Here is a 20,764-nt window from a genome sequence, read left to right as displayed (position 1 = left end):
GTCTGTGGTAATTCAATGTTTCCTTTTTCAATAAATATTTTGATATTGGAAGCTTATTCTACACGGCTTATTTAATGTGTTTTGTGGACTGCCTTGCATGAGTGGATCAAGGAGCTCTAATTCAAGGTCAAATGAGGGGATAGGAGAAATGTAGGTGCTGCAGTAGCCCATGTGGTCATGGGTAAAATGAGTATTTTGATTAGCTGTCATTTCATAAGTGTGTATCCTAGCTGATCAATTTAGAACACTTTCTTTGATGAGAGGTGAATTGCACATTCATCTGAACTCTCATCTCAACTGTGTATTTCCTCAGCGATAGGACAAGGGGAATTAATTATGTATATTTTTTGAATCACTAACTCCACACAGTATAAAATATGTATGATTTATGAATCATTTTCTTTTAAAACCCATTCAGCCTAGCACTAAGATGGAAGATCCTGCTGTGAAAGGAGCAGTACAAAGAAAGAATGTTCAGACATTGAGAGCAGGTAAGTTTTCAATATAAATTTAATGCCGGAAATAAGAACATCAAATGATTGGAAGTACTCACATTAATCTTATCCCCTGATTCTATTTGTTTGAAACTGAGTGGGAAACATTGACATGAATGTTACTGTTTGTATCTATATTTGAATAGAAACATATTTAGAAGCATAAAACGTATTTTTTATTATTATTATACTTTAAGTTCTAGGGTACATGTGCATAACATGCAGGTTTGTTACATATGTATATCTGTGCCATGTTGGTGTGCTGCACCCATCAACTCGTCAGCACCCATCAATTCATCATTTATGTCATGTATAACTCCCCAGTGCAATCCCTCCCCCCTCCCTCCTCCCCATGATAGGCCCCAGTGTGTGATGTTCCCCTGCCCGAGTCCAAGTGATCTCATTGTTCAGTTCCCACCTATGAGTGAGAACATGCGGTGTTTGGTTTTCTCTTCTTGTGATAGTTTGCTAAGAATGATGGTTTCCAGCTGCGTCCATGTCTCTAGAAGCATAAAAAGTATTTTTAAAATGTAAGCTTTAACACAGATGTTTCTGCTTTAATGTTTTGAATATCATAAATTTTTCAATCATTTTAGGAAACACATAAAAATTCTGCATATTATTTCTGGGCATCAAAATATAGTTAAATATTTCAAAAGGGCATTGAAATGAAAAACAACCAATTTATGATGTCGATACTTTGTATGCAATCACGTTTCAAAAGCCTTAACATCAAAAAGTCTCAAAATCACCATTTTAAAGTACTGTGTCTACCAGTTATAAATGAATAAATACTTTCTTCACTTTTAATAATCGAAGATGCCACAAACACACACATACACACACCTAGACATACACATACACACACAGTCTGCTCATTAGAACATCTGATTGGCTTCAGATCATCAGTGTAATAACACTAGCAGCAAGTCTCTAAAGTTAAGAAACTGACACGTTAATCAGTTAAGCTTTCCTCTAGGTTAAGACCAGAACTCCAACTAGCACATAACTCACTGGAAATATCTGAGAGTCTTGAAATTCACTGCTTCAAATCTCTCACAAGTATAAAAATTTTGTATTGAAAACTTTCATGAGGGTCCTAAATCTACATCCCTAGCCCAAATCTCATTCCTGAGCTTTAGACTCATTATTTTACTGCATACTTGGAATGACCACTTTGATGTCCCATAGGCATCTCTTAAGTGAAACATCATTCCTTCCAAGCCTGCTCCTCCTATATTCCTTTTCTCAGTGAATGCCATCCATCTTCCCAAGTAGGAAACATAAATGTTAACGTAAATTGCTATCCTCACTACCCTCGTCTGCACCCAGCTTCCAATTAAATGGTTTCACACCAAATCTCTAGAACTTGCGCTGAGTGTGGTGGGTAATGCCTGTAATCTCGGCACTTTGGGAGGCCAAGGCAGAAGGAATGCTTAAGCCCAGAAGTAGGAGATCAGCCTGGATAACATGGTATATTCCCATTTTTACAAAAAAAAAAAAAAAAAAAAAAAAAACTAGTCAGGAGTGGTGGTGCACACCTGTAGTCCTAACTACTAGACTGAGTGGGGAGGATCAATTGAGCCCAGGAGGTCAAGGCTGCAGTAAGCCATGATTGTGCCAGTGTGCCAGTGCACTCCAGTGTGGGCAACAGAGCGAGACCTTGTCTCAAAAAAAAAAAAAAAAAAAAAAAAAACCAAATGATTATTCCACAAACACTTATCGATCAAGCTGAACATCTATGCATAAAGAAGAGTTAGACATGGTTTCTACCTGATGGGAGCTCATCATGTGTGGAGAAATGATAGAGGTAAGCACAGGGAGCCATGAGAGCACACAGAACAAGGAGCTAACCCACACTGGGCAATAACTGAAGGCTTCTTGATAGTGCTGATACCTAAGCTGCAGCTTAAAACACAACTCAGGGTTACCCAGACCAAATAGCCCACTGTCTGGAATCTATTTGACACTCAAAAATTGTTTGTTGATTGTAAGAATGTAAGTAGTGACCCTATGAAATTTACATTACTGGCTAATCCAATTAACTGAATACATTTACTTACATCTTCAGTTTGTTCTCTTAAATTACAGACTTCTCCCTTTTATTTGCATAATATAACATATTATTTCTTCAAATCCAACAGTGCAAAGATAAAAGTCTAACTCAGCTCTACTTCTAATGACTTTCAAATTCAACAAATATTATCAAATATTATTTACAAAAGATGTCAGGTACTAAAAAATAATTTGTTTTGTTTTGTTTTGTTTTAGACAGGATCTCACTCTGTCACCCAGGCTGCAGTGCAGTGGCACAATTACAGGTCACTGCACCCTCGACCTCCTGAGCTCAAGTGATCCTCCTACTTCATCCTCCTGAGTAGCTGGGACTACAGGTGCATGCCACCATGTCTAGATAATTTTTGTATTCCCTGTAGAGATGCGGTTTTGCTCTGTTGCCCATGCTAGCCTTGAACTCCTGGACTCAAGTGAACTACCTGCCTTGGCCTCCAAAGTGCTGAGATTACAGGTGTGAGTCACCACACATGGCCAAGAAAAAGGTTTTCAATGGATATGTAAGTAAATGTTAGTAAAGAGTGGTGGAGTGTGGAAGAAGCAAGTGAAATCTCACCTGTAAGGACTCTGCCCTGATGATAGTATCCAGGAAGTTGATAAATTATTTTCCATGTTCATAATTATTAACCTTGTACCAAATACATTCTAGAGCAGAAACAGTAAATATAAGCATCTAGCTGTACCACAATAAAAAAAATGTACAAAATGTAATTATCACTAAAGTAATAAGTAGCAAAGTAAAAAAGCCATTAGTCTCATACATCCTAGCTAACTCATGATGTAGATTAGAACAGATATGTTCAACAACGTGGTAATATAGGGAAAAGCTTATAGTGAAAACATAAATGGAAAACTCACATATAATGAATAAGGTAAGCTTTACATCACATATAAATCCAAGAAAGTATAAACATCTGAATTGAAAGTTTTAGAATACACTAAACTTCAATTAGACTGGGTATAATGTAAGAATGATGGAAATTTAGTAAGTAGAAACCTAATAAATTATCATATTCTGTTTAAAAGAATCAGAGTAGAAGAAGGAGAATTGGCATGGAACCAACTAAAAGCAACTTTAACCACCAGAAGAATCAAGAGTTGCTTATCCAGTAACGAAATACTCAATCTGGTCAAAAGAAATATCATCAGTCCAATGCCCCACACCATTGGAGGAATGGAATGCTCAGGTTTTACTATGGCCTGGATGAAAGACTTCTCATTGCCTTTTCCTTTAATTCTATAATTAAGAAACCTTCTAATGACAAATTTGGCTCACATATATGCTGACAGCAAAAAGGGGATATTCTAGTTAGCAGATATGAGCATTTTGCTTACAATAATATTTTAATTAGCTGACAATCTGGCTTATACATTGCTCTCCTGAATATGGTTTACACAGAATCCTGGGTAACCGATATGTATTTAAATATATATAATCTCTAAGATCTTAATGGTTATTTGTTGGATTTAACAAAAGAAAGCCATGCAAGTTGTTTGGGCTTTAGATACTTACTCTTTTTAGAGGATATACATTAACTGGACCTAACACCAACTTCAGAGGTTTGGAAGAAGGTCCCTGGTTTCCTTGCTTCAGGACAAGCACAGCTGTCTCCCACAGATTCTCTGAATTCTTAAAATAGATCTATAAATTTGGATGTAAAGTACAAGAGAATAGGTATTCATAAATTGGAGCAACAAAAAGTCTAAAATTCCTCATTAATTGAAAACATATTATGAAATCCTGCACACTTTATTGAGTGAATGAAGACATCTAATCCATCTGGCAAGTCGGTTAAGAGAACTACCATTTTTGCTGACGTGTAATACTGTAAAGCTCTGTAAAAAATTTTTAACCTAGCCTATTTGTTTAAAAGAGATGTTAACAATTCACGCTCCCTTGAATCTCTTCATTTTTACTTCATTTCAGACCCTCTGGATCTTCTGCAGTTCTGCGTCACAGATTCAGTACCCAGAACTTGTGTAGATGTGGGCTATGGAGCTCAGGACCCTCTGGCCCTTCCGGCTCCCAAAGCCGAACAACTTCATGGTGGTGAGTTCTTCTCAGACCCCCAATCACCAGCTCTTAAGCGAGGGCAGTTCCCTGTCACCTTTTCACCACCACCACCCCCTTCTGCCCCCGCCGACCCAGCTTCAAATCCCCTATCCAACCCCAAATACCCGACCAACCCCAAATCCGTGATCCAAGCTCCAATCCACGAACTCATATCTATGATCTACTCCAAAATCCGCGATCCAGCCCGGTCCACCACATCCTTCAGTAGCGACACTCGCAACCTCCGACCTTTGAGACCAACTGAGCCTAGCTCAGTTGCGACACTCGCAACCTCCGACCTTTGAGACCAACTGAGCCTAGCAAAGCCATTGGGGACGTGTCTGCACAGCTCCCGGAAGTTGCTCGCAGGCTGTGTGTGCTGGCAGGTGGAGTGCTGCCTGGAGCGCAAGAGCAGAGACGTGGATGCGGTGGACAAGCAGCACAGGTAGCGGAGGCTCATGCCCAGGGTGGGAGGGGCTCCCCAGGCCAGGCTTCTGCGAAGCCCCTCGGACTGGACCTTGGAGGGGGCTGTGCACTCGCTGAGCGGTGGAGCCAAACAGGCCCTCACCTGTTTTCCATCCCTCATAATTCCCTATCTGGAGCAGGTGCAGAAGTTGAGTTATTTAATTTACAAAGTTAAGCATCTACGGTGTTTTATTTTTAATGAACACCTTTAAAACATGGTTTATATATATTATAGGAGGTGCCTAATGAGAAAACTCATTCCCCTATCAAAAATAGCCTGAGTTATTTTCAGTAGGTGAAAAGTTCTCAGAGAAAACTGTCCGTTTTACACTGTATCCACCTGTGTAGGTAGGTACTTTATTTGGAAGTGGGAGGTGGGTTCTGTGTTCTTGAATGGGAAGGCACATTTTTCTCAAAATGTGAGCTCTTTCTGTGTTTATCAATTTTACATAGACCGAATGAAAATATCAAGGTTTTAACATTTTTCTATGACACCTGCTGTCTTTCACTATTGTGGTGGCATTTTTTAAAATCTCATAATGGAGTGAAAAAACACTTGCTCCTCTAGATAGCAAAATGTGCTATTAATGTCTAAAATTAATAATTTACTGACAGCTGAAAAGACAAACGCATGGAACAGAGTAGGAAACCCAGAAACACTGAAATTATGTAAGATAGAAGTAAGGATTAATTAGTAGGAAAGGATGAATTATTAATTAAAAAATACCTGCTGTTTGAAGAAAACTAATGAAATTTTATGTCACAAACATGAGTTCCTGATGGAATGCAGATTGAAATTTTTACATATGCAAGTGAGTAAGGTACCAGAAGAAAACACAAATGCTTATTTTGCAAGGTACATTTTATGTTGACAAAGGCCTTCCTAAGAGTGACCTCATAAGCAGACATCCTGAAGGTTGATTTAGCAAACTAAAAATTAAAACTGCCTGTGTTTCAGGAAAAAACTAAACAAATACAATAGAGATTACTTGAAAAAATTAACGATATTATATATATACACACATATATATATATTCAGATGAAAAGTACGTTTTCAATTTATAGGGAATTCATTATATATATGATATATATATATGACATATATATATATTTTGAGTCAGAGTCTTGCTTCTTTGCCCAGGCTGGTGTCCAGTGGCATGGTCTTTGCTCCCTGCAACCTCTATCTCCCAGGTTCAAGCAATTCTCCTCCCTCAGCCTCTCAGGTAGCTGGGATTACAGGAAGATGCCAGCATGCCTGGCTGATTTTTGCATCTTTAGTAGAGAGAGGATTTCACCATGTTGGCCAGGCTGGTCTCAAACTCCTGACCTCAAGTGATCTTCCTGCCTTGGCCTCCCAAAGTGCTGGGATTAAAGGTGTGAGCCACCGTGCCAGGCCTATATTGTTTATTACATATCATATGATATGTATTACTGATACATATACCATATATATTACAGATATAATGTTATGTAAGTTATATATATACACTAGATGAAAAGTAATATGTACATATACACATTAGATGAAAAGTAAAGGGAATTCTTTCAAATCAAACCTTCAAAAACTCTAAAATAGATCATGGAGAAGAGACAGTGGATCTCTCTACTTTGTTTTAGGTCAGCAGTTTTCTTCCAGATTGGATAACAAAATTTATGTCATCCATTAATTGAATTTTAAGTTCAACTTCAGGACAGATAATTTGTGAGGGTAAACAATTGTCAGGCTCTGCCAATATATTGACTGTCACTATTTGTTATAGAGTTCAAGGTCAGTTTTCATTGAATATTTTATAGATTTAGAGAGGTGGAGGCAGAAATAGGTAACTAACATCTTTTACAGCAGAAGATATATTTTAATTATATTAAGAATCATTATTGAATACATAGATCACTGACCTTTCCCCAGATTATGTTTTTCTTTTTTGAGAGGGAAGCTGGATATAAACTGGCAGTTAAAAAAAATTGTAAAGAAATCAACTTGCTCATTTTCATTGTACATTTTTACTTTCAAGCATTTTTCATGAACTATATGTAGATTCATTGCCTACATCGGATGACAAAGACTTGAGTGTTGCTACTAAGGTAAAGTGGTCTCTTGTAAAATTAATTTTCTCACTCTGAATCTAGCTTTGCATAGTATTTACTTTTAAAACTTAGCAGTGGTATACCTATCATAGTTTTATGGTGGTAATGGAAAGTTGGTCAGAGAAAAACATACATATGGCTAGTTGATTAAAAAAATTTGTTTAACTTTGGTAACTAAGACAGATTGATAAGTACTGTGACAGGGTGTGAACTGAAAATAATGAACTGGAAAATAAGCAGTGACAGGAAAATCACATTAGGAAATGCTTTCTCCAATAGAGGAAACATGAAATTTGGTTAAGGTTTATTTAGATAAATACTAACAATTTGACTTTTAAATCATACAAGGCTAACTATCGTATTTATGCTTGTATTAATCTTCAGGGGATCAAATTATTTTCAGTAATCATGGAATCCTCTGGTACCTTTTAGTTTCAAAAACATTGAGCACATTGCCTATAGCTTTTTTTTTTTTCTTGGAAACTTATAATTTTGGTATCATATAGTTTATAGGAGAGATTGTCTCTGCTTATATTATTGGTTCTGTAGTGAGACTAAAATAGTATTAAAAATTGTAGAAAAATCGCTGAGTGTAGAGGTGTAGACCTGTGGTCCCTGCTACTTGGGAGTTTGAGGCAAGAAGATTGCTAGAGCCTAGGAGTTTCAGAAAAGCCTGGGCAACATATCAAGACTGTATCTGACTTAAAAATATAAATTGTGGAAATGTAGAAATTTAAATTTATGCTCTCAAAATTTGTATTGCAAAAGGATTTTTGTGTGTTTCATAAGTTGTCCATGAAGAGTTTCTATAAAACGCTTCATCTAATTGAATATGTATTTTGCTGCAAATAAACATTTCTAGAACAGAGACTTTTAATACCAATATGGTAAGACTTTAACATCATAATTTTGTCATTGTAGTTTCTCTAAAGTACTTACTTGGCCGGGCCCAGTGGCTCACGCCTATAATCCCAGCACTGTGGGAGGCCAAGGCGGAGGATCACCTGAGGTCAGGAGTTCGAGATCAGCCTGGCCAACATGGTGAAACCTTGCCTCTAAAAGAAGAAAAAAACACAAAAGTTAGCCAGGCATGATAACACATGCTTGTATTCCCAGCTGCTCAGGAGGCTGAGGTGGGAGAATCACTTGAACCCGGGACACGGAAGTTGCAGTGAGCCAAGATCACACCATTGCATTCCAGCCAAGGTGACGGAGCAAGACTACGTTTTTAAAAATAAAATAAAATAACCACTCAAAGTCCTTATATGACATTCTGAAATTTTGAGTTTCAGAAGTTTTTATATTTAGTTGTTTAAAGAATCATTGGAAGCTCCTGCATACCATGAGCTATTGGAGGTCGGTAAACATATTTGTGTGTATCCTAGAGTACGTAGAATACAGTCTTCCTTGTAAGAAGCATTTTAATTGTTGTTTTTTGAGATGGGGATTCACTCTATAACCCAGACTGGAGTTCAGTGGTGAGACCTTGGCTCACTCCCATCTCCATTTCCTGGGCTCAGATGATCCTCACACCTCAGCCATCCAAGTAGTTGGGACTGTAGACCTGTGTCACCATGCTCAACTGATTTTTGTAGTTTTTGTAGACATGGGGTTTTGCCTTGTTTCCCAGGCTAGTCTTGAACTGTTGGGCTCAAGTGTTCTGCCAACCTCAGCCTCTCAAAGTGCTGGAGTTACAGGCATGAGACATTCAGCCTTAACAGTTGCTTGATCTGAATAAATAGACAAATGAATTTTTATATAATGGAATGTTACAAGTAATATACCTCATGTACCTAATGACTAAATATCTAAATATTGCTTACATTTGTATTATTTTTTAATATTTGAGGATGTATAAGTTTTGTGGTGTTATGTTGAGAAATTATGCCATACATGAAAAGGAAATAAATTAGAAATAGCTCATCAGTAGCAAAGAGGATTACAATGTATTTTCTAGTATTGTCCAACTGGAATCGTAACATTGTGATTGTAGATTAACATTTCTTATACTTTTGATTAGCTCCAACTCATGTTCTATGAAATATACCTTTTCAAGCCATACATTACTCTTTAGAATTCTGGTGACCAATTATTTTTCTAGGTGGAAAGTTGAAAGTTCCAGGTTTCTCTCTCTGTTATAATAATGTTCTTTCAGGTATGGTAGATGACCATATTTAAGTAGTTGAAAGTCTTATAGTAATAAACTCTATCACAGAAGTACTTACAAAAAACTAATTGTAGCATAAATATTAATTAGTATTATTAGGGATACAAAAGACCAAAATGCTCTGTTATGGATCTATTTCTCCAGGTACCTTATTGTACTTCATGTGGTTTCCTTTCTTTCTTGGCTTAAGCTCATATTTCATTGATAAATTAGGCTAGCTTTTTGTTTGTATTTCCCATCGCTTTCACATTTTAAATTGAAATTTTTGTGGAGTCAGGATCTTGCTATGTTGCCCAGGCTGGAGTACAGTGGCATGATCTTGGCTCACTACAGTCTCCACCTCTAAAGCTCAAGTGATCCTCCCACATCAGCCTCCCGAGCAGTTGGGATACAGGCACACAACTTCATGCCTGACTCCCTTTTGTATTTCTGTGTAGAGATGTGTTCTCATTATTTTGCCCAGGCTGGTCTCAAATTCCTGAACTCAAGCAATCCACCCATCTTGGCCTGGAAAAGGACTGTGATTACAGGTATGAGCCACCATGCCTGGGCAACACTGAGGTTTATTTAAAGGAATCGATGAGGGCTGAATATGGTGTTGCACACTGGTTATCTCAACACTTTGGGAGGCAGAAGGAGAAGGTTTCCTTAAGCCTAGGAGTTTGAGATCAGCCTGGGCAATATAATGAAGCTTTGTCTCTACAAAAATAACAATCAAAACATTAGCCTGACATGATGGTATGCACCTGTAGTTCCAGCTATTCAGGAAGTTGAGGTGGGAATATTGCTTGAGGTCAGGATGTCGAGACTGTAGTGAGCCATAATCATGCCACTACATTCTAGCCCTGGGTTGACAGAGTGAGACCCAGTTTCATGAAAAGAGATTCATAAGAAACTCTTGGTGTAACTCATTATAATTTTTAAAGCAGAAACTCTTTCTTGATATTACTTAGCAGCGTGTCACTGAGAAAGTGTCAGAGCCTTTACCTGGAACTTCCGATGAAAAAAGGAAACAGTATAGTCAATGGAAAAGGAGAAGGTGAGAAACATATTTTGTTTAAAAAGTCATTTGATGGAATGCTTCTTTTAAAATATGAGTACCAAGATAGTCTAATAGCTAAATAAAATGTCCTGTTAACTGTATAATGAGTAAAGGAGAAGTCAAATGGTGATAAGTTGTGTCTCTAACCAAGAGTCAGCAGTCGATTACATTGGGAGTACCACTAAAGGAGCTGAGTTATGAGTTCCATTTTAAGGTACTCTAAGACCTGAGGCAAGTCAATAAAGAGGGAAGAGGAAATGAATAAAAGAGAAAGAAAGCATGAGGAGGGCAGAGTGTAAATGGAATAAAAAAAAATATATGTGGATGCATGTAATGGAGGATAGTAAAGTCAAACTGTTCTGTAGAAGAAGGAAAAACATGGTGTTAGAAATAGGAAAGACGATAAAGTGAGCTTCCAATACCAAAATGTGTCAGAGAATTAGAGTAACATTTTCCTACTCTTGCTGTCATCCTCGCTCCTGGGGAGGCATTAAAGATTGAGGTACTTTACCACACAGACCTGTGTTTTATCTACCATTGATGAGCATCATCAAAAATGGTCAGCCATGTATGGCTAGAACTTAGTTTTGTAGAAAATGTTGTAACCTTGTGGGATAGTATCATATAGGTCAAATTAACATAATCGAAAAGAATAGTGTTGAGTGATTTATGGAGAAGAATTTAATTAGAGAAGTCCTGCCTGATGAAAATTTCATTAGTAACACTGTGGCTTATAATGTAGTATTAAATTCAGGTATATAATAGGGAAGAAATTGAGGCTAAACCAAAAAGGGCAACTAGGGTAAACAAATATGGAAGAACATCAGTGTAGAACAGGGCATTCAAGTTTCCATGAATTAGTTGAGGAGCTTCTGGAAAATGCACATTCTGATTGATTCCGCATTTCTCGTGAGTACTCAAGTAATGTTGGTGCTGGTCCTTAGACACAGCTCTGAATAGCAAGGGAATAGCCTTCCTTTAGAGAAATGTGGAAAAAGAACCATTGGAGAGCAATTTTAAAAATGACAGAATCAAGGGCAAGTATTAATTTCCTTTTATTTCTGAGCATGATTCTAGCCACAGGGAAAGAGTATGAGATGAAAAAATAGAGATTACAGGTATATACCACTGCTGAATACAGATGAAAAAAGTGGTTACAATTATCCATAAAAAGCAGTTAGGAAGGGAAGCACCAGGACACAGATCTAAAGATTACTTTTTCAAAAGAAGAGCAATTGTGAAAGGACAATGAGGGAAGAAGGAGGGACATTCGCTGGGGTCTTGGGAGTTAAAGCGAAGTAAACTTGAGACAACTCACTTCCAGTTGCTTCAGCATATGCCCAGTCTCACAAAAGAGGTTGTTGCTGTAGAGAGTACTGGAGGCAGGAGGGAGTGCTAGAATTGGGGTAAACCATGGCAGCTCATTTCACTTCATAACTGTCAGGCCTCAGAGAGAGAAGTCTCATTGACATGAGTGAATAAGATGTGATTAAGTTGAATATAGATGCTTTGGCTATTTTTTTTTTTTTGAGACAGCCAGCTCTTTGATATGATAGGTGTTTTATAAAATTCCTTTACAGTGTAAGATGATATACCAAACTTAGCTAACTTTAGAAGCAATCACATTATAAAATTCATTCTGTGAATACCAAAATTGTCATTTTCAATAAATACTGCACCGATTTTGAAATATAAAAGTAGATTCATATCCAGTAAGTCTGTGGTGATTCAATGTTTCCTTTTTCAATAAATATTTTGATATTGGAAGCTTATTCTACACGGTTAATTTATGTGTTTTCTGGACTGCCTTGACTGAGTGGACCAAGGAGCTCTAATTTAAGGCCAAACAAGGGGATAGGAGAAATGTAGGTGCTGCAGTAGCCCATGTGGTCATGGGTAAAATGAGTATTTTGATTAGCTGTCATTTCATAAGTGTGTATCCTAGCTGATCAATTTAGAACACTTTCTTTGATGAGAGGTGAATTGCACATTCATCTGAACTCTCATCTCAACTGTGTATTTTCTCAGCGATGGGACAAGGGGAATTTACTTGTGGTGTGCTGGCAGCCCTGATGTGTTGAGTTAAAATACTCTGTACATTCACCATCAGCTTTGACATTGATTCCCTCAGGTTTGATTTGTTCCTCTGTTTAATGGTCTCTTTTCTTCTCATCGGCCCACGTGTTCACAGTGATATCCATGCTTTTCTGTTTTAGGTATACACAATCTCACTATTGAAATGTAAACTGTATATTTTAGGAATCCTATATTCATCTTCTCCACCTTATATTTCTGTCATGTTGCTGTCCTAGCCAATGAAAAGAAGATGTCAAGAAGAACCCTCAAAACCTTAAGCAATCATTTTTATAGCCAGAAATGAGAACTCACCTTGGTAGTAACACTGCATGAATGTTTGATTGGCCCTGTCATACTTAGATATGTGATGACATATCCCCTTTGCTTTGTAGGGCCTCCTGACAAACATTCTTCCTTGAAGGTAATTAATTATGTATATTTTTTGAATCACTAACTCCATATTGTATAAAATATATATGATTTATGAATCATTTTCTTTTAAAACCCATTCAGCCTAGCACTGAAATGGAAGATCCTGCCATGAAAGGAGCAGTACAAAGAATGTTCAGACATTGAGAGCAGGTATGTTTTCAATACAAATTTGATGTTGGAAAAAATTCCATCAAATGATTGGAAGTACTCACATTACTCTTAACCCCTAATTCTATTTGTTTGAAATTGAATGGAAGGCATTGACGTAAATGTTACTGTTGGTATCTATATTTGAATAAAAATAAATTTAGAAGCACAGAAAAGATTTTTAAAATGTAAGCTTTAATTCAGATGTTTCTGTTTTGATGTTTTGAATAGCATAAAGTTTTCAATATAAATGTTTATACTTGTCAGGGATTCAAAGCAGTGAATTTTGAGACTCTCAGATATTTCCCGTGAGTTATGTGCTAGTTGGAGTTATGATCTTTACCTGGAGGAAAGCTTAACTGATTAACGTGTCAGTTTCTGTCTTAACTTTAGAGACTTGCTGCTAGTGTTATTACACTGATGATCTGAAGCCAATCAGATGTTCTAATGAGCAGACTGTGTGTGTATGTGTATGTCTAGGTGTGTGTATGTGTGTGTTTGTGGCATCTTTGATTATTAAAAATGAGGAAAGTATTTATTCATCTATAACTGGTAGACACAGTCTTTTAGAATGGTGATTTTGAGACTTTTTGATGTTAAGGTTTTTGAAACATGATTGCATAGAGGCTTCCGACATCATAAACTGGTTGTTTTTCATTTCAATGCCCTTTTGAAATCTTTAACTATATTGTGATGCTCAGAAATAATACGCAGAATTTTTATTTGTGTCCTAAAATGGTATGTGAGTGGTTATACACTTTACATGCCTTTCTGCCACTTTCTTTGGTGTACGTTGTATTGTATCTTCCAGATGTATCCACAGTGATATGATTATCTCTGGTTTAATTCATTTTATACTTTTCACTGTATTCCCTTAGACCACTTTACCACATTTAGTTAGACTCTCCTGTTGCTGATAAATGAAGAAAGAGATAAAAACAAATATAATGTCAGATTAAAAAGGCTTTTGTTCAATCAGTTTGTATCTACTTGTGTTTACCATATGAGAGTTTAAAGCTGAAAAATTCAGAATGCAAGCACGCACCACGATATTTTATAAATGCCCTTAGAACTATGACTCACAAGCCTTTAGCCTCTGAAGTTAGGACAATTCATTTCTCTGAAGAAGTTTGCTGTGCTCTTCTCAGAAAAGAAAACTGAAAAGAGTAAATGGCATTGTCTTACTTGACCTCTTGGACATCCTTGAATGAAACTGAAACTCCAGGGATACTTGGATCAAAATTCAGAACTAATGTTTTGAACAATATATATAGTTTGTGAATGTCTGGTGATCATGAACCCTTGAGGGTGAAATGAACTTTCAAGTTTCACTTTTGCATTTTTTGCGTTTTTCCTTGACTTGTCTTAAAAGCTTAAATTCAACAGTTTTATTTTTACAGAAACCAGGAATATAACTTGCTAAATATATTTCTGTCCTGTCCCAAGGCATTGTGTATGTTGCAGATCTAGTGTGAACTAGACTTATTTTTACATGAGAACAATTAGGTTTTTTGTTAGTTTGTTTGTGCTTTTGAGACAGAGTCTTGCTCTGTCACCCAGGCTGGAGTGCAGTGGCTGTCTTGGCTCATTACAACCTCTGCCTCTCAAGTTCAAGCAATTCTCCTGCCTCAGCCCCTCAAGTAGCTGATACCACATGCACGTGCTACCACACCCTGCTAATTTTTCTATTTTTATTAGAGATGGGGTTTCACCATGTTGGCCAGGGTACTGACCTCAGGTGATCTGCCCAACTCCTGACCTCAGGTGATCTGCCCAACTCAGCTTTCCAATGTGCTGGGATTACAGGTGGGAGCCACTGAGCCGGCAACAAAGAAGATTTTTAAGGCTGTTATATTTTATACAAATCTTTGGTCTATATTTAAGGCTTCACATATGAATTCTGAAGGTATTCATGCATTGAGGGAAGATCATCTCAGTTTAATGGAAGTAGTTTTTAATTTAATGTAAATTCATTAAAATATTTTTTGAAGTTTTTGTCTCTAGTACATGGAAATACACAATATTTAACCTTAATGGGTTTATGCACCAAGTTAGTTATTCAAATATTTTCTTATCTCTGAAGAGAACCTTCATTACTAATAAACAAATTTCTCATGGAAAACAAAATATATAATAGACATCATTGAGTGATTCAAAGTAAATTGTAGTAAATAACAAAAGTTTAGAACAAAGTGTGAGATTCTAGTTAAGTAAACTTGTCTGAGTTAATAGCAATTACAGGACTTGCAAAATACATTAGACCTTGAAGGAGTAGTGTGTTTGTGGGGGTAGAGGAGAATATGGTACTGCTTCAGTGAAGAAATAAACGTTATACTTTAGTACAATTTGCATTACTATTTACATTGTAATAAAAAAAAAACTTTAATTTCAGATATTGTAGATTATATTTCTACTACTTGAACCATCAATAGTAAGACTTTCAAAAATTTGGGAAGCTGTGAATTGATGATAAATATCTATCACCATCAGTGTTCAAAAACCAGACAGCAACTACAAACTTTGGACACACGAACTTCATTGTTAAAGAAAGGATTAATCTTGGAGCTGTGTTTCTATCAAGGAATTATACTCTTCATTACCTGTGTGAATCACAGCTTTTGAGTAGAAAGAGAGCAAAGAATGGAAAGAAGCATAGAAAATTTTATTCTAGATTCCCTCAGTTGGCTTCATGCTACTATACTTCTGACTTGTAAAAAGTCATTTTGTGATCAAATGTAGTTTGTCTTTACTCCCCCTGTGCAGCCTACAACCAAGCAGAATGCTTCTTAGCAAGGCATTTGTATTCTTCCTGTAAGGAAAGCAACACATAGATAACAAAGAGAATCAGGAGAAAGAGGAATTTCATTGAGGTTAGTATTTAACATAAATTGGAGTGTGGGTACCGTGGGGCTGGATGGGAAAACCAGGTAGACATCTACAGATTTCCTACTCAAACACAATGTGACTCTGATTTATTTTTACATCTCTCATTTTGCAATTATTAGGCACAATTATATGCAGTGTCACTAAAAATACCTTCCAAAACCAAATATTAAATAATGCCTATGGCTTTCTGTATTATAGTTTTGATTAATGGGAACTATTGAGCATTTGCCTTGTGGTGTCTCCTCAGCTATCCTCACACATGCCATCACCTTGTATTAATGGATGATCATGCACTAGGAGTACGGGTTTTCAGCAGAGCTGTATCATTTAAAGATAACACATGAGCATCAAATTTAATTCTGTGAGAACACCCAGTCTATTGCAGCTACTATGGGGTCTACTTTACATTCAAGTTAAATTCAGTGCCCTTAAACCAGTCATATGATCAGATGAACAGTAATAAATTATGCAATATTTTTTCACCCCTATAGTATTAATTTCTTTTTCCTCTTATGTCTAGAATTAACATTTTGTTTTACAAAAGGTGATGATAATCTTCTAGGGTGGTGATGACAAGCTATAAATCCAAAGTTTCTTACCTATGCAAATGACTTATTTGCTTCTATTTTCTCATGAGCTCGGTAGATCCAGAAAGCAGAAGTTTTAAAACAAAATCCCCAAATGTGGCCGGGTGCGGTGGCTCATGCCTGTAATCCCAGCAGTTTGGGAGGCTGAGATGGGTGAATAACCTGAGGTTGGGAGTTTGAGACCATCCTGACCAACATGTAGTAACCCATCTCTACTAAAAATACAAAAGTAGGTGGGTACGGTGGCACATGCCTGCAATCCCATTTACTCGGCAGGCCGAGGCAGGAGAATAGCTTGAATCCGAGAGGCAGAGGTTGTGGTGAGCTGGGATCACACCATTGCACCATTGCAGCAAGAATGAAATTCCATCTCAAACAACAACAACAACAACAGCAGCCACAACAGCAACAACAGCAGCAGCAGCAGCAGCCACAAAACCCAAATGCATTTTCTCGGCACAGTAAAACTGAAACAGAAAAAGAATAAAGTAAATACAAGTAACAGAAACAGTTTATGTATATTATTTTACTTCTCATTTGATAACTTTTGTAAAGTAATGAGCAGAATGTATTTCTCCAGGGACCAAGATATACACATTTATTCATTCAATAAAAATTCATTCTTGTAATGGCCACTGATACTTTTATTCTAAATATTTCTAAAAATATCTCCTCAGGCCTGCATCATCTTTGTAACATTGCCTTATATTTTATCTTTGTTCATTTATTTATATGCCTCAGAATTTTATGCTCCTCACAGTATTTAATTTTCTCTAATGCAAATAGATCTGTGAACCACTCCTGAATACCTAATGTCCAATTAAGGCTTTCAGAAACTAATTTCTGGGTTGGGCATGGTGGCTCGTGTCTGTAATCCCAGCACTTTGGGAGGCTGAGGTGGGTGTATCATTTGAGGTCAGGAGTTCGAGACCAGCCTGGCCAACATGATGAAATCCCATCTCTACTAAAAATACAAAAATTAGCAGGCAATACTGGCATGTGCATGTAATCTCAGCTATTTGGGAGGATGAGGCAGGAGAATTGCTTGTAGCTGGGAGGCTGGGTTGCAGTGAGCCGAGATCATGCCACTGCATTCCAGTCTGGGAAAGAGAGTAAGACCATGTCTCAAAAAAAGAAAAGAAAAAGAAACCAACTTCTGCCCAAATCTCCATCTGTAGCCCTTTCCCCATCTGCCTTTTTCTCTGGAATTACTGAGCTGCCAGTAATGCCCCCCTCACCATTCCTCTTTTGTAGAGAAATAAATATGCTCTTACTGGCTTCTCTCCCTCTCTTGTTGCTGCCTGGCATGTGCTCACACTTTCCTGCCCTCTGCCTCACTTAATCTGGCTAAACTCACTCTCTAAGTCTCAGCTTATGCATAATCTTTAGGAAAGCCATCCCTGACAGCTTTTATTTTCCTTTCTTATACCCCAGTGCCTAACACTTAACAGGAACTCAATAACTAATTATTTAGCAAAGTTAAGACTGTTTATAGAAAGATGATTCGAAAGATCATCTTCTACAGTCTAGCAGCAAAGGGGATTGACATATAAAGACATGATGTACAGTTCAGGTGGTAAAGTGACACTAGAAAAATTGACAGAGTACTAAGGGAGCTGCAAGAAGCAGACACCTGTGTATGTGGATAAAGAGAGCTAGAATCAAGGAAGACTTCACATAGCATTCTGAGCCTTTTTTTTTTTTTTCTTTTTTCTGTTGCTGGAGACGAGTTCTTACTCTATCTCCCAGGGTGGAGTGCAATGGCAGGACTGAGACTCACTGCAACCTCAAACTCCTGGGCTCAAGGGATCTTCTCACCTAAACTTCTTGAGTAGCTGGGACTACAGGCACATATCACCATGCCTGTGTAATGTTTTGTAGAGTCAAGGTTTAGCTATGGTTCCCAGGCTGGTCTTAAACTCTTGGCCTCAAGCAATTCTCCCATTTTGGCCTTCCAAAGTGCTGGGATTACAGATGTGAGCTATTATGCTCAGCCTACATTCTGAGTCTTAAAAGATGAAAATAAATTTTTCAGAATAGTAGAACATTTGCGATGTAAAAAAATGGGGTGCACACTAATTAATGTATAAACAACAATAATTTTGCAAATTATTAGTAACTGCTAACTCAGTTAGTGTTTTGTTAAAAAGATACTATTATGAAGTACAGTAAAGTGTTACATTGTATATTTTGACTGTATTTTAAAATTTGGTTTTGTTTCCAACAGTTTTGTTTATTTATGTTGGGTGGAACAATTTGTGAGTGACCCTGAGATAGTGTATGGCTTGAATCTGGTGATATCTAGTGTCTCCCCAAGTGGTTTGTTGAAGTTTTAGATAGTTAGAAGTATTTCTTAAATAAGTAAATATTTCAGTAACCTTTAAGCTTCATTTAAACTCTTAAAATATAAAATACAAAGAAATGTTATTCTGTATTTATTTTTATAAAGATTATAGCATTTATCTAACTGTTCTTAGTTTGTTTGAACTAAATCTATGAATTTTTCAACAGAACAAGACATACTAGTGGCTTCAGAGGAAGAGCGAGAAAGCCTTGAAAGAAGTGAAAAGAAGCAACCACAGGTATATAAACATTCGTAAGTTTCTTATTTCATATTAGCTTTTTTTTTTTTTTTTTTTTTTTTTGCTTTAGCAACAAAGCATAGTCCAAATGACACAACCTTTTAGAATCTATCTTTCGAATCCAAAAAATCAAAATTTTATATTTAATTTTTAAAACATTTAACCAGTTATGAAACTTAAGATATTCCTACCACCTGTAGTAACTCATAGCTATCTTTCCACTTGGAATTGAGGCAAGAAATTTCCAGAATCATCTTGCTTTTTTATTTTTATATCCTGACTCATAATACAGAAGGTAATACGAAATATTAAGTCATATCACTAAGGAATAGAAATTACGAACAATTTAACAATGATGGCCACTGAGTTAAACTAATATTAAAGGAGTCATCATTGTCAGTGGTTCAAATGTTGCAGTGTTATATTGCTGGTCACCAGTACCGAGTTTAAGCATTTCTTCTGTTTTGTGGTTGTCAGTTGACTTCAGTGTCTGTGTTCAGGGAAGGAATGGGGTCATAAATGTCAACCCAGTTGCCTATTAAAAGAATTATACCTTGCAGAACGGGACCACTGGTGTCAGGGTACAAGCAATCACTTTATTTCAACACAAGTAAGTAGGAAATATTACCAAAATTTCAAAAATCCGTCCACTATCACCAGTGGAACTTAAAGTATATTAGAAGTGGATATAAGCAGAAAATCTATCTAGATATATAACACTATGGTAGTATATCATTTGAATTAGAATTTAAAATTTTGCTTCTCTTTCTGATTGGTGTTCAGTTTGGCTCTTAATAATTTAGTGTTTGCCTAGTCTCTAATCTTCTGGGATATAAATGCACTGTAGGGGCTCACTCTTCCTAGTATGCCAAGGTAAATTCTTTTAAAGAGAGGAAGCTTTTATAATTCCACATATCATCTTTGAATTCAATTCTGGTAGATTTAACACATAATGAATTAAGTTTAGTCGAAACAAACACTGAGAGTTCAGCTTGCCATTTCATGTTTTTCTCTTACATTAAGCCAAGGCAAATTCTTTTTCACTTTTTAGTTATGATCCCGTAATTTAAGAGCAGCAACACATAGATTAAGTTTCACAGTTAAATTGTAATGATTTTCTAATATTTCTTGGTTTATACTTGATTAAAGCTAAGTTTAAAACATGCACTCTGACAGAAAAAGACATCTGAGAAACAAAACAAGAAAATTGGTTTTCACCTTTTGCACCTGTGGGGAAAAAAGTCTCAAGAACCAGAACCTCATAGGAATTGTGATAAAGGGAATATATCTGTATATTCAGGACTTCCTTTAAATTCATTATGAACAAGTTCAAGCTGAATATTGGTGAAAGTTTTGAAAACTCCACAATTTCTGCTTGCCCTGAGGAAGAGCTCCTACATAGTAACCCTAAAGAGGGACGAACTTAAAGGCAGTTCCCTGTAATCTGATGAATCGAGCCCCAGGTTGTGAGGAGGAAGAGACATCTGGAGGGTCTAACTCTGTGGCATTCTAGGCAGCACGTGAACAGAAGAAGCCCATGTCAAATGTCTTCTCCTTCTATTCACACTCCAGGTCCATGAAATATACTTACCAGTTACATTCTAAGCTTCATTTAAATGAAAATAAATCAGACCATAAAACTGATAACAAACCAGACACATGGCTTGTTTCTCAC

General features: G+C 36.8%; 1 long non-coding RNA gene across 1 annotated transcript; it reads left to right on the top strand.

The window, feature by feature from the left end:
- The first annotated feature begins 416 nt into the window (after nt 1-416).
- On the top strand, nt 417-20,319 carry LOC113219626. The gene is made up of 3 exons (XR_003306604.1): nt 417-491; nt 19,019-19,089; nt 20,239-20,319. It is a non-coding gene; the product is annotated as an uncharacterized LOC113219626 (long non-coding RNA).
- Nucleotides 20,320-20,764: the final 445 nt, after the last annotated feature.

This window comes from Piliocolobus tephrosceles, chromosome 19, assembly GCF_002776525.5.
Source record: "Piliocolobus tephrosceles isolate RC106 chromosome 19, ASM277652v3, whole genome shotgun sequence".
NCBI classification, from domain to species: Eukaryota; Metazoa; Chordata; class Mammalia; order Primates; family Cercopithecidae; genus Piliocolobus; species Piliocolobus tephrosceles.
Note: the sequence above shows the minus strand (reverse complement) of the source record. Positions and strands in the feature narration are given on the sequence as shown.